Source organism: Pinus tabuliformis, chromosome J (assembly GCF_031772625.1).
Source record: "Pinus tabuliformis cultivar Carrire ecotype Pingquan chromosome J, CPIR1, whole genome shotgun sequence".
Lineage (NCBI taxonomy): Eukaryota > Viridiplantae > Streptophyta > Pinopsida > Pinales > Pinaceae > Pinus > Pinus tabuliformis.
In genome coordinates this window covers 1,405,207,515-1,405,224,065 of record NC_142295.1, presented here as the reverse complement: position 1 = coordinate 1,405,224,065, position 16,551 = coordinate 1,405,207,515, and positions in this window count along the sequence as shown.

Here is a 16,551-nt window from a genome sequence, read left to right as displayed (position 1 = left end):
CCCCTCAACAGATCTTTGGGAAGAATCTTTGGAAATCTAAGAGTTGGCTAAGTAGATGAAAAGGGAAGGTTATATAAGAATTAAATATCTTTCCAAATGGGACGATCTTAATGCTTAGAAGAAATTGGATTTTCCGTGCCTTCCTCCTCTTTTCCAACATCATTGGGAATGGATAATAAATTCCCTTAAAGGAATTTCTCCCATTAAGTTATCATTCCCCAATCAACGCTCATGGAGAATTGGCCTACATCAATTATACTTGGTCAAAGTAGGGTATGATCTCTTGGTTCAAAATATTCCACATCCAACTATGTCAAAGATTTGGAAAACGATCTAGGTTAGAGATGAAATTCCCAAAGTTAATATTTACTATTGGGCTCTTTTCCATGGGAAAATATTAACTTCTGAAAATATGAAGAAAAGAGACATTGAGGTTCTTTCAAGATGTGCATTTTGCAAGGAAGAGGAGGAGGATATTCATCAACTTTTTGGGAAGTGCTCATATTCTCTAGTTGTCTCGCAAAAGGCCTTCAAGAAATTCAATGAAATTGATTTAATTCTAGTAAAGTGATTCAATTCCAGGAAATTGAACGTACATGTTTGAGTCACAGGGAACAAGTATTTGTGGCTAAGAATTTCTTCATCTCTATCAATGCACTTCGAGATGTCCCTTTTGAAATATCTTTATTAGACTACGTGGCTAGCTTGAAACAATGTTATTTTTAGGGGAATCTGTATCTCCTTAGAGAAAACAACATATAAAGATCTGACTTTAATGTTTGAAGAGATATCAACTAGGGGATTTAAACTCTCATATATAGAAGATTTAAATCCAGTTGAAAAGAATTGGATAGAGATTGGCCATCTTTCTTCTCAAATTCAGAGATTCAAACTTATTCTAACTTTTGAGGAATTTTATTGTATAAGGATGAATCCTTCTACATTTCAAAAATGGAAAAGATCAAATGACCACCTATTCTTTCTTTTCAATGTATCTTCAAAGGGAAATCCTAAGTTGGTAGGAGTGTGAGGGGTAATTCTTCTCCCCAATGAAAAAAGAGAGACTCAATTCACCTGGGGTATAGACACAATGTTAAACAACTTGGATGAATACATAAACCTTTAGAAAGGGCTAGCAATTTCTATAGACAAAGAAATTTGTCGATTAATGATATGTGGAGACTCAATGTTGGTAATAAAACAACTACAAAATATTGAGGAATCTCTTAATAAGGCTCCCCACAACACTCTGTCAAGGATCAATAAGAAGCTGAGCATTCTGAGGAAGTTAAATTTTTCCATATCCTCCATCATTTGAATACTGATGCAGATGCTTTAGAAAACAAAGGGATTGGACTAAAATAAGGTGTGATGGAGATTGATAATCTCCGTACAAATTATATCTTGATTCCATTACTCAACAACAATTTGTAAAGGATAAGGTAGGGATATTTGATAGCCCAAATGAAGACCCCAAACATGATTCAAAATCCTAGCTAGATTCATTATAAACATTCCCATTTAATTATTGAGCTAACCCCATGTTAGTATCAAGGAAATCAAAGGCAGAGGTTATCTAGTAAATTGGATATGGCTTACGCAGGAGTTAGTGACACCCGTTGGAGGAATTTTCTCGAAATCAACAAGAGTGGAAGTTAGAATCCATTTGGGTCAAATTAGGGGCATTCAAAGATCTATAATTTAAATTTTCTAGGCAATTCGAGCAAGCATTCAAGTTTCAGACATTCCTCAGTTATTGCATAAATCCTCTCCCTAGATTGCAACTTAATGGAGAATTTCTGAGAGGTTATTTTCTCCTCCACCATGAAAGATTCTCAATGTGGAAGTCGTTATCACTTTATAGTTTCTCCTTCTATTAATCTTGATTCAACAAAAGTGTGCTCTCTGAACTGGTTATCTAATAGTGAGGCACTCTTGTTCTTCGCTAATAGTTTCGTTGGGGAGAAAATTCATTGTTCTAGAGCTGTGGCTTTTTTGGATCAGTCATACTTCCAGCAAGCTCTAGCCTGAATGAACCATATGACTGACAACTTATCAGACTCATTTGTTGCTTTGTTGGAGCTCATGAATAGGCATAGCTATCTAGATGATGAGGAAAGGGATTTGCAATTAGTGTTAGTAGATAAGAAAATTAAGCTTTTCCAGATAAAATTTAAGAAATTGCAGGCCTTCATGGAGGCTAAGGTAACAATTTTAAATGCCAAAGTAGAAAGACTAGAACCTACTTTCCACCAGGGTGTAAAGAACAAGTAAGAGGAGATAGATACAAGTGCAGTTCAACCCCAAAAGAGGAGTCGTGTAATTGATGTTTGACCCCAAGAATCTCCAGAACATGAAGCAAATTTGAGAAAATATGACTCATAACTGGGGCCATCTCGTTCCAATTTCTCTTTAAATATATTTTGGAATGGATTATCCAATTTTTCTTTTTTTAATATAAATCCCTACTCGTTTCCTATATATATATATATGTAAATTTCTCAATAGTATATATAATATACTATTAAATCTATGTATATTGATAACATTACGATATAAAATAGATATTATTATCTTTATAAACACAAAACATTATGATAAATCTACATTTATTAAAATACCAAAAGTGATCCAAGTATAGATAGAGATATATTTTTTTAAGCTGTAAATTTTTTTATTATTCTTTATTTTTTATTAGATAATATAGGAAAAAATTACACTTTAAAAAATGAAATCCTTTCGAGTATTTTAATAAACTTAGATTTAAGAAGAATCCATATTAATATATTTTCTAAAATTTTATCATTGTATAATTATTTATTTTTCTTATTATAAATTTACCCATTTTTTTCCGTTTTAATAATAAACTTATAATCAAAAATATATTATTATTATTATTTAATACTCTGTTTATTTTAATTTCAACTCAAAAACATAAATCTAAAAATACTTCAAAATTAATTTAAATTTTTTAACTTTCATTTAAATATTTACTCCTTATACTAAATTGCAAAACACTTCAACACTTCAAAATATAATAATAAAGGATAAATTTGATACAAAAGTTATGTTATTATCAATATTTTAAATATTAATTATATTTTTAACTTATCTGCATCATCTTCGTATAACATTATATTCAACCCTATACCGTATTTAATATTTATCATTTTAAAAATGAATTATGTGGTATTTTTTCACGTGGTTTTTATTGATATTTAGAATGCACACCCTTATATCTTCCCCTATAGGAGTGGAGGTTTGGGAGAGGGTGGGGTACATTTCAAATATTAAAGTGATATTGAGGAGGGAAAGTGGTGAATTTCAAATTCTTACTTTCTCCCTCACCTTCACTTGCATGTATGAGAATATTGTTTATTATTTTTATGATGATTTATGTTCTATTTTTTACGTCTTTTAATAACTAAAATGACCATATAAATTTTATAATGCATTTTTTTCCTCTCGTCTCCACTATATGATATATGATAGTGTTCACGGGCACTTGGGGAAGAAAGTGTGAATTTCAAATTCATACTTTCTTGCTTCACCTTCACGAGTATATGTGAGAATATTGTTTATTATTTTTTGGATGAATTATGTGGTATCTTTTCAATTTTTTAATAATAACTGAAATAAGTTTGTAAACGGTAAATAATATCATGCATATTTTTTTTCCGGTCTCTATTTTTTTATATATGATATTATTCACCAATCTAAATTATAATATTTAATTTTGAAAAATAAATATTTATTTTTCAAACATTTGGTTGGACCATAATTTTGAAGATATAGTCATTGTGCCATGTGAATAAATGCCTCATATTTTTGGATGTAGTTGCAATATTTATGCCATGATTTTAAAATATTTGTACAATGATTTTTCATTTTTAAGTTTCATAATTAAAACCCTTGAAAGACCACAATTTTGAAGATATAACCATTGTGCCATGTGAATAACTGCCTCATATTTTTTTGCCATAATTTTTGGATGTAGTTGCAATATTTATGCCATGATTTTTAAATATTTGTGCAATGATTTTTAATTTTTAAGCTTCATAATTAAAACCCTTGAAAAATAACCTATTTACTTTCATTTGAGGCCAACCATAATTTAAGCAAGTATTTCCATAAAAAACGAATATAAATAAGATGTAAATACATATACCTACCGGGAGTTACTATTTACCATTATTTATGTTTTCTTCATGCTTTAAAATGTAGAAGTAAAAGTGTAAGTGTGCCAACTTAATAATGATTACTTCCCACCAAAAATTTATGCAAGTCTATATCTCTTAGTAGAGAGTTAACTTTTCTACTTCATATATCAATTTGCAATTTTTCTAAATACATAATATCCACTCGAGTAGCAAATATACTACCTTGTAACACTTGTTTTCTAAATATATTCAAATAAATAATTCTGGATTTTCTAAATATATAAAATAAAAAATAAAAATAAAAAAACCATTCATTTAATAAATGTAGAAATAAAAAGTGTGTATTTTATTTTATTTATGAGCGAAAAAAATGTGAAAATAAAAAATGTGTATTTGACCTTATATAAATTTCTCTCCTCACCACTTTATTCACTTTATTTTCTAAATATATAAAGGTTAGAATGAAGAGAAGAACCATTCATTTAATGAATGTAGAAATAGAAAAATGTGTATTTAATTTTATAGGTAAGCCAAAAAAATGTGAAAATAGAAAGTGTGTATTTGATTTTATATATGAGAGAAGAAAATGAAAATTAAAAAATATATATGTTAATTTTTTATTATTATTAAAATTAAATATATATATATATATATAATTATTTTGTATATAAAATATATATATATCTATTTATTTATATATATTTTATTTATATATTTTTTATTTTTTATTTGTATTTTAAATAAAAAGATAATATCAGAGTCGTCTATAGAGGCAGAGGAATTGATGTCAAAAGTGATTAGAATTTGGGTAAAAAAATCAAAATTTTTTGTATAGACAGTATGTTTTTGATAGTGGAAATAGATTCAACACCATAAAAACGTTTAAGACACTTAAAATTATGAAATTTGATAATTTTTATTTAGATTTACTAATATCCTTTAGTATAACTGAAATTTGGATAACTTTCTAAAAATCATAATGGTTGAACCACAAAATATTTCATAGATATACAACACGTGATATAAAATGACAACATTAAAACGCTTTAAGATAAGAGCTATCTCGTAACTTGTGGAGAGAGTTGAAGATACCATATCTCCTTATCTTCTAAAGAAGGACACTTTAAATCACTTTAAAATCTATGTTACATCTTACCATCGCATGCCTTGACGATAGCCATTGATAATGTAGCCAGAAAATGACTTTCAAATCTATCTTTGATCTTCCGGCTTGCCATCGCATGCCGTGACGATAGCCATGTAGCAGGCCGTGACGACTGACCACAGCTGAAATAAACATGCGAATCTTAAAAGGACAACTGTAACACTTAAACATCGCATGTCACAGAACTACATGGAGGAGCTGTTTTCAAATAAATGGGGCCCACGCATAATGAACATTAAATTAAAGAGGACGAAGCCATCAAATCAACCGTTCATTTTCTGCATATTTTCTGCTTAACTTTATTCCTAACCGAGCCTAAGTGGTTGAGGACCTGAGGTCCTTGTTTTTCAGGGACGGAATATAATGGGCCTGGGAAATCGGCGCCTCAAGAGAAAGCCGAGGTATCTTTGACTAAAGTAACCCACGGCCGTCGAAAGGTTAGCGGGCCCACCTGACTGGACGGCCTTCTTGGCACGCTCACCGACCATCTGATCTGTCAGGACCCAGCTTGGAAGACACGTGAGAGGTCCCACTGCTCGACTATTTTCTTTGCCCTATTGGGTGTTGTTCTCCATTTATACTTTCCACAAATACGACAGCGTAAAACACAAAGCAAGGAACTTTAGAACCTGCAGCCTTTTCCATGCCACATCACTTAAGAATTCGGGTTTAGTGTCCTTGTCAGCAGAGGGAATCTTATATTGTGGCTGTACATTTGCACCAGTGTACATGGTCCCTGCCAGGAATGGATGGCAGGACTTGTCCTGACTTAACCCGACACGCAACTTAAATGGTTGAGTCTAGGCTAAGCACTGAGTTTGGTTGAGTCTTATTTTATATAATTTTATACTAAATAAAAATAAATTATAAAAGAATTATTTTTTTAATTAAAATATATTAAATAAAAAAGTAAATATGGAAATTTTATTTTTATAACGAAAATATTATATATATATATATATATGAGAGATTTCATTATCATAGAAACAATTCAAAACCAAATAAGGAATTCGATAAATTTAATAAAATTAGAAAATGTCTATCAAATTTTAATACCAGAATGTCCAAAGATGTCATGCAATGGAGGAAAGGTTGATCTTTTCAATGTACTCGAGATTCTCAAAAGTGATGTGGATGGCATAGGAGGGAATCTCAAAAGTGATGTGGATGGCGTAGGAGGGAAGGTTGTGAATGCCTATATTAAGGCCTCTAGTTGGTTTGTCATGTGAATTGATTGGAATTGGTTTAAATGAAGAAAAGTAATTTTACCCTCTTTTCTAATTTGTTAGATGTCAATGTTTTCCTAGGAATTTATCTTGAGATATGTTTATTATGCATTTTAATTGAAATTATTTTGTTTTGTTTTGTTCGGTTTTATATTTATGTTGAGATATGTTTATTATGCATTTGTATTGAGATCTTATTTTTGGTGTACGAATGTTCTAGCTTAATAAGTGGAAAAAAATTTCTTTTCAAAATCGAAATTTTGTTAAAATTGGTAAATAAAAAATTAATTGATTTTTAAGAATGGGTGAATTGAAACATTTTTTTTGCATGTTTATTTTTTACTTGTAAATTATATAGGTTGTATTTTGTGAAAATTCTATTCATAAAAGGAATGGACACACAGTGGAATGGGAAATAGCAAAGACTATGTGGTGAAGGTGGTGTAAAAAAGACTTGAGGAATTAGACCTCCAAAACCTCTCATGCTTTTAGGTAGTGGTGAAGGAGACTACAAGGTTTCTGCTACAACTTTATTTGTCACTCCCTAGATCGGGTGACAAACTTACCCTTCTTAGGAGGCCGAGACACTCATTTCTAATCTTTGAAAAGCTAATTTTAGAGCTCCATCGCTCCTACCACATTGGCAGAGAGTGATGCATCACACATTTTCCCTTCCAAGGGGTGATGATCACCCTAGAGACACTAACAAAGGATGACGACTTTGTAAACCTTTTAGATTTGCTCATTTCCATGGATAGTTTGAGAAGGATGAAAGATGCCTTGTCAAATGGTTTGAGAGTTTTCATTAGACACTAAACTTACTATGACTTAGGTGTCTACATTCATCCTCTCATTTCCTTACAAAATCTATATAAGGAGGCTATTACTAATGCAGAGGGAAATGGGGATAATTATGCAATGAAACACTTCAAATTTCTCAAAATAATCAATAGGTATCCTTATTAGTGATCATTAGCCAAGGAGAATCATGGATCAAGGAACCAAAAAGGAGTATGTTACATTCAAGGTATATTCGTATATTGGTATTTTCTTCATTAATATAGATATCTTAGTTTCCCTCAATTTCTATTTTTCAATATATCAGTCTAATTAGTTTTAGATTTTCTTAAATGATCTAGAATATATATAATGTATATATTGTTAGAATAATCAACAATATTGAGAGGGGGAATGAATCAACATTGAGCACTTTTTCACAATTTTAATCATATCAAGTAAACATTAATAGTTAAAAATACCATTCAACAATGCACAACATTGCACATAGTACACAAGATATTTTACATGGAAACCCAAACAAGAGAAAACCATCCAGAATGCTTTTAATATATGTATTAAAGATTACATTAACATGAAGCAACAACTTCCAATAGTCTCTAGCAATGATACCAACACCTTACAAGCACCAACTTGTTGCCCTAGAACCACCTTGCCAGTGTGAAGTGTTCTTAGGATCCAACTTGAAGAAGACATTAATCTCCACCTTGCACCACCCTGCTAGCCTGAAAATAAAAGATAGGAGAAGAAATGGTGGTCTCCCATATAAGGGATAATGGCCCACTTACAATGACATATAAATAATATTTCTCCCATGCCTCAATTGATAATGCCCATAATAGTTTCTTCAAGGTTGTTGATTGACTACTATAGATATGTATTTTATTTCATTAATCCTTCACCTTAATTATTGCAAAATAGAATATCAACAATTTAACAAAAGGATCATACCTCAAATCAATCTGGAGGAAGTTTGGTCGTGCTTGATTTTGATCATAAACTGTTATACTTGCAACCACCTTAGTATGCCTCGTTGGCTGCTCAATTCTATTTTGAGTTTTATTCTTAGAAATGCCACAAACTAGCTCTTGATATTCCTCAAATAGGTCTTCTTTAGGTTTCTTAGGAAACTTTCCTTTGCCTCAAATTGTGGTCTAGACAAACCCTCCTCCTATAGCTTGAAATCATACTCATCCAGTCCTTATATGCAACCCCAAATTAGTCCTTCAACAACCTTCAAACCACATCACAAGAAGTCCTTGAAAAACATCATTATTAAGTCTTAGAGCATGGTCTTCTCACAAGAATATGACATTGACAAAGGTAATAAATTCAGTATGAGTGGGTCCTCAAAGTTGGCCTAATATGCTTGCTCTATGGCCCTAAATAGGCCCAAAACGCAACCTCTTTCTATGATCCAGAGAAAGAAAATTGGCCCCTTGTTAGTAGTCTTTATAGGCATAAATTCAATTTTTCTTGTGGGTTTTTGGCTTAGGTTGGGTTGACCTAGGTTCGATTCTTTACTGCACACCAACAAAACCCTCAATCGCTAGCCCTTTCGGAAACAACCTACAAGCAAGTCACAGTCTCACTTGAAGTGATTATGGGAGGTTGTACAACCAGGTTTCTGCAGCCTTGAGGGATACTACGATGTGGAAATTTTGTATTTTCTTATGTTTTAACACTTATAAAATACTTCTCATTCATGAAATACTTCACACTTATGTATTACTTTGCAAAATTACATTCATCACTTAAAAATATTATAAACATCCATTAATTAGTAGTCTTTTTTGTAATAAATTTTGTAAAAGACATAAGGTCTTTGCGATTTATGGATGTAGAGCATGTAGTTGAATAAAAGTCAAAGGGTCTTAGCCCCTTGTGTTAAGTAAAGTTTTGAGTCATTTTTGATATTCACCCATGGTTCACGGACAATGGCAATGTATGAAAAAGTCTATAAATAGTTGAGTCTTAGCGAAAGGAAGAGGAAACTAGGTGGAAAAAAGATAGAGAATTGGGTTCATTGAAGAGTCTTGGGAAAAATATAGGGCAAGAAGGCTCTGCTTCCTACGCTTAGATAGGGAAATAAGGGCTCCGCAACTGAGTGCGCGGAGGCCTAGGTAGAGTCCATAGCTGAGTGCACAGACCCCTATAGCTATGTGGATAAGGAAGTTTGAGTCTGTAATCTATGAATTGAGATCAATAAAGACAGCTTTATGAAGAACCCTTGAGTATTTATGTTCATATATGTTTATGTTATATGTTGTTGATAAATAACTTGTTTTATGAAATATTGATTGAATGCTAGGCGATTATCTTGAATTAGTCCTAATAATGTACCCAATGAATGTTTAAACACTTCCACGAAGACTCCAATGATTTCTCTTATGTTTACTAATGACTTAAATAGATCTGCGCAAACACCAATTTAGGATTTCTTTCTGATGCATGTAAATAGGAAGATCGACTTCTAAAGGTCCACAAAGACTGATCGTGGACCCTTGCAAAGGTCTAAATGTTGTTTTAACAGAGTTACGGTGACGAGCCCTAGGAGTTTTTTGATCTACATGGAAACAAATCTAGGGTATTGGAAGACATCATACTAGTCTCTGGATGCAAAAACTTGGTTCATGCATCCCCCCATACTGCTTCGGGTGTGACTGCAGCCTGCGCTATGCGGGTTGTTGCCAAAAGGGCCACTAGTGTAGGGTTTTGTTGGTTGGCACAACTAACTCCGAACCTGGGTCAAGACCCCCTAAGCCAACAAATCATGCATGAATGTGAATTTCTTCAATTTGATTGACACCGTCTCTTCCTTCAATCGTTGCAACACTTTCCTTACGTGTTCCAAGTGCTCCTCTTTATTTTTGTTGAAAGTTAAAATGTCATCAAGGTACACTATAACAAATTTTCCAAAAAATGGTTTCAAGATGTCATTCATGAGCCTCATGAACATGATAGGGGCATTTGTCAGCCCAAATTACATAACCAACCATTCAAACAACCCGTCCTTCATCTTGAAAGTAGTTTTCCACTCATCACCTTCCCTGATCTGAATTTGATGATAATCACTCTTCAAGTCGATCTTGGTGAAATATGTAGCCCCACTCAAACAACCCATAATATCCTCCATCATTGGAAAGGGAAATCATCACTTTATGTTTATCCTATTAATGGCTCTATAATATGTGCACATCCTCCATTCACCTGTCTTCTTTTGAGTCAATGTTGTTGGTACAACACATGGACTCCAACTTTCTCTTATCAGTGCTTTGTCAAACAACTCCTGTGCCTACTTATTTACTTCCTGATTCTTTTCTAGAGTTATCTTGTATGGTTCCTTTCTTGGGAAGATCAATCCCGGAATCAAATCAATCTGATGAGAAATACTTCTCACAGGAGGTATTCCTTTTGGCAATTCATCAACAACAGTCTCCTTGAATTCACCTAACAATGATTTAATTTTTGTCTAGATGGTCTCTAATTTAACTTCCTTTAGCACAACCTTTGGAATCACTACTAAACATAATATCAGCTTTTGTTCCTCATGTACAAACTCCTTGGCTAAATAAAACATGATCTTTGCTATTACACATGCTGGTACTTCCACAACTTCATGTTATTATAGTTGTATTTTCCAGCATTGGGGTGAGTTTGTATCTGTGGCCAGACTTCATGAACTCATATGTATTTTCTCGAACATCATGGTAAAATTGCATGAAAAACAACAACGACCTTCCCACGATTATGTGGCATGCATCCATGTCAACCAAATTAGAAAAATCACACAATACTTTCTCCTGAAGGATACTGATTAGAAAAATCAACAAGCATTTCTCAGTCATAGCCACCCACTGTCCCTTTTGCACCCATGAGACCCTGTAAGGGTTTGTATGGACTAAAATCTTGATTTTAAACATGTCCATGACTTTAGTGGACACTAAATTATATGTACTTCCACCATATATTACCAAGTTACAACACTTTCCTTAGACCTTACATTTAGTTTTGAAAACTTTCCTTCTTTTCTTTGGTTCTTCCACTATCTTGTTTTGGGGATTGAGTTATACTATGTGAAACATCAAATTTTCTCCCTACTCTTATTGAAGCACAGTCACAGTTTATTCAACAACAAAGGCTTCACTAGCTTGAGTAACTTGTCTTATGGGTTCACCTCTTCTCCCTAAATTTTGTCCTTCCAGGAACTTAGATTTCTTATGTCCTTCAACTCCACAATGATAAAAAGTAATTACATACTTTCCCTTTCCTCTTCTGATATTTCCTTTACCTCTTCCAACTTTATTTTCACCTCTACCAGCTTGATCATGAGTGGATTATTTTTCCTTTTCACCCGCTCTAACAGTCCTTGCCTTACCTCTTCCTTTCTGTTGTGTTTTCCTATTTAACGTTTCCTCCACTTTTAGGGAAATGTGATAGGTTTCATCAATAGTTTGGAAATAATTTGTACTCATTTCATCTTGAATCAATTATTTCATTCCATTCACATACCTTGTGACTCTTTGAAATTTTGGCGCCCTTATGCCTCATCAAAGTGACAGCCTGAAAAAATCCTCAGTGTACTCACAAACAAAGGTATCCTTTTGTCTTAGATTTTGGACTATCTATACAAATTATGCTGGTAATCAACGTGAATTTTTTTCCTTGATATGTGTGACCATATTCGTCAAGTACACAAGCTTCAATGTTTTTCTTGCACAAAGACATCATGTCGATCAAATCTTGATGCATTCCCCTCACAGGCTAATCATCTGGACTTGGTCAAGTTGTAGGCTGAGCAGCTCCCTCAAGAAATTGCGCAATTCTGGAGGGAAACTAGCCTTCCCTGTAGAAATTGCACAATTCTGTCTGGCAACTTGTTGGGCTCCAGAATTGTGCAATCCTGCCAGGCAGGTTTCACCAAGCAAACTGTGTAATTTTTCCCAGTAGGCCTGCTCAGCCCAGGAATTGGGCAATCCTGGGCAGTAGTTAGCTTCTCTACCCAGAAATTGCACAAATCTCCTGGGAAGCTAGCCCAGCTCCCATCCAGAAATGTGAATTTTCTCCCAGTAGTTTAGCAGCCTCATGCATGAGTAGTTGGGTTGACCAGTTCCACCCGGGAGCAAGGAAACTTTACTTGCATGCATGGATTGCTTTTTCCCAAAATATAAAAAGGAAACATGAAAAAAGAATCCCATGATTTAGGGAGCTATTTTTAGCAGTCAGAGGTTACATGCAAAGTTCGTTCTAGAAAATTTCCTCCAAGTGTCTCTTTTTCCTAGATTTGTGGCATGCGCGTCATGAGCTCAAACTTATTTATTTGATGCATTAGAGCTCATTATTTCACATCGATCTTGGAGCTCTAACATGCCACAACGTATCCAGGACTCTTCAACACATCTAGCTTAGCTATTCATGGGTAAGTGGTCTCAACTTGTCTTTTTTAGCATTTATGTTGCTTTTCGTGTTTTCTATTGTGTGAGTGATGTTTGCTTGATTTATTTGAATGCTTGCTGTCATTTACATGCATATTAGATTGTACTAGCACTGTTTTAGTTTTTGTTGCTATCTCACTGTTGTCGCATGTATGAAACTGTTTTGCACAACAGTCGCCGATTCAGCGACTCGCTTCACCCACATGCATGTTGATAAGTTTATTGAATCTTTCATTCAATATTTGCATGCATGATCAATCACTTCTGCTTTCACCTAGTGTCACCATGCATTCACTTTCATATTTTCTTTCAGTTTCCCGTCGGCAGGTCTGGGTAGCCTTGGCCCGAACTTTGCCTCACCCAGACAACATTGTGCAATCTAGAGAAGGAAGGCTCTATATTCCGCTCTAGAAATGTGAATTTCTGCCTAGAAACTATCCTCCAAGACTGTTTTGTGCATTTTTGAGGGGCAGTGACTGCTGGCCCAGAAAATTGCGCAATGCAGTCGCTGAGCCTGCAATCATTGCCGGTTGGAATTGCGCATTGCATAATCCCATCAGTCAACAGTTAGCTTGGATTGCACATTACGCAAATCCAGTAGCTAGTCTTGCCTCCCAGACAACCCAGACTGCCTTTCTGGTAGTTCTGGTAGCCAGTCACCCAGCCTACCAGAGAAAATTGCAAAATCTTTGCCTATCATTCCCCAGGTACGTGTTACGTCATTCCCCGAATTTGCTTTGGTTTTCATTGATAGATTTCTTGCCATGCATGTTGCTTTATCTCCAAATCTTTTAGGTGTTCATTCACCTCTTAGCAGTACAAGATCAATGGCCTCCAAGAGAGTAGGGTCAAAGGACACTAACAGAAGTGCAACTGGAGAAACAGTTGAGCAAGTGTCCGCATGTCTACCGATTTATGAAGATACCAAGTTGTTTCTAGACAAGGACATCAAGATGAAATGGCAAGAGGTCAATGAAGCATTTGCAGGAACTTTTTCGGAAGACCTCAAAGACCATTAGGTGTATGTGAACATTCACAAGTCTGGCTTGTACTAGATTGCATGCAGATACCTCGCGTTCCCATGCGTGGACATGATACACTGGATCATCTCACACACTGATCTTGAGATGATGACTCTGAGAAGTTTCAGTGGGATGAAGCTTGCCACCTTCTGGGCACAAGATTATGATGAGATGTATCAGATGTCGAAGCTCATGACAACCATGTAGACTCCTTTCAGCTTACCCAACAACAGTGCCAACTCAAGAGACATTCTGAAGAATTGGGTAAAGGAGTTGGCTAGATTTAGGATGACACCCAACCAGATCTATAAGACGAAGATACTACAGAAGGCGTATCAATACTTAGTCATATTTGCATGTCGACTATGTGGCCAAGAAAGCACGACAGACTTCCCACAGAGTTGGCTGATCGCGTTGGACTAATAGGACAGAGAGGGTAAACTATGTAACTTCTCTAGCATATTGGTTCATTAGCTGAAGGAACAAGTAACGAAGGCTCGATAATCACTTAGAGGTATGCAAGCAAATATCTATATGTCAACCTACATCTTAGATGCAATCTGTGCCTGACAGGCGTTCTTGGTTTTGGAGTCGGCATGGTCACCAACGGAGACTGTTGTGAACACATATTGTAAGTTGTTTTCCAAATGCAGCTTTAGAGGCGTAATCACACGGTTTTCCGATCATTTTTTCACCCCATTTTACAATATGATATTCGAACAGGATCCACCCTGCATGTCGAAGGAAGCAATGGAGACATTGATAGACATTGCTGATTGATATGCCTCACTCTCTAACACCCTCATACAAATGTTCAGTGTGGAGAATCCTCTGCATGTTCTATCGACGTTTTCCTTGGACATACTCATCATGTAGGAAGTAGCATATCACATCTCGACAGGATTGAAAACTATACTGCACCAGAAGAAGAAGGCACCTTGGCCTGCTTTTCCGTTGCGGATTGGGTTATATGAGATCAGGAGTTTCAAGCAAGAAGATGTCAAGGCAGAATTGATGAAGAAGTATCCAGTTGACCTCTGAAGTTACAATCCGTATGACCCACGTTGTATTGTGAAAGATCACTGCACGAGAGTACAGTTCAACTGGATCCATGGGGCATGTCATTGGGTAGAGGAAGACCCATGGAGATACTATTGCAACTCCTCCAGACTCAATGAACTGGTCGGCTTCAATTTGGAGTGGTTAGCGAAGCAACATGAAGTAGCATCCCGAAGAGCACCAGCATTAGCAGTAGTAACAAGAGAGGCAAGCACACTAGTGTCTGACAAGGGAAAGATAAAGATTGTCGATTGCATGGAGGAAGAGCAAAGCTGCAAGTTCTGAGCAAATCCATTGGTAGATAAAGTAGCTATGGCTATAGAGGCGAAGAGACAACAACATGACAAGCGAATCATGAAAAGGCAGAGGGAGAAGAGAAGAATGGAGGAAGTAGAGAAGGAGTTGCATGAGATGAAGGAGAAACTCTAGAAGGAGCAAGATTTACACAAGTGGGAGAGGGAATAGGGGGTGCGACGTGTACAAATAGATGCAACAATGCCCGTACTAGTAGTGGATTCATCAAAGCAGTTTGCATTAGGTAGACAGGGTGAACCATCGTAGGAGCAATACTTCACTTGTGAGATAGAGTAATCACTTCAACAGTTGGATATAGATATGAAGCAACGAGAATCAGAACAAGACATCAACCTTATGCCTCATCACGAAGAGGTTGACTTACCTACTTCACTGCATCTAGTTGATGAGCAAGTCTCAAGCGACCGAGGAGGCACCGAGATCCTCGGAGATCAGCTGGAAGGAGAGATGCACAACATCTCATTCGACGAGTCTCAACATAGATTTGTGTAGTCTCGTAGAGTGTTGACTTCGATTGATCATACATCTCTTGTGCAAGTTGATGAATGGGTGATCATTTCTGACGTGTGCAAACATCCAACAGCCTTGACCGATGGAACTAGAGTGTATGCTGAAGCCACTAGCTCAAGTGTTTGCTTTCTGATAGTTGAGAATGAGTGAATGGCTAAGGAACTACAGAGAGCTAAGCAAGCAGGAGAGTTAGTGACAATGTCCACTGAATTTCAACTAAAGAAGGCAATACTAGATGAAGTATTGTCCCTTGACATAGTTATGTGAGCGCTGTACTCCAAGTTTGGCATCGTGCATAAGGGAGTCATCCATCTCAATGGATGGTAGCAGCGATGTTCTAGAAGAGCACATATCTTGACAAACTTGCATGTTGCTGTTGATTACATGCAAGCATGGACGATGAGATGCAAGGGAGCTTCACTTCACTTGCCTAAGATGATGAAGGCCACTGCAGTCGAGCTGAAAACACGTATCCGGAGTCTGATCCGGAACTATGAAGAGCTCTCGCAGCTTATCACTAGAATACAGGCTTCCCATGCACATGTGTTCAAGAGTATGGATGTTGTGGCACACACACATGCGATCCCATCTATTGGGACTCTCACCTAGGCAAATATAAAGGCATAAGTCCTACTAGAGCTTGACTCATACTTTGATGAGTTGATGAGCATTGCTACCAGCCCAGACTTGCCCATAAGTGTAGACATCATGCACAAGTATGTTGTTGGTCCAATCACATTGAAGACAATGATGCGCATGCTTATAGACGAGTTGGACAGAAGAGCCCGAGTAGTGTACCCAGATTCTATGGAGGAAAGAGTCAAATTCTAGAAAGATGTCACCTTGGAGCACACGAACACC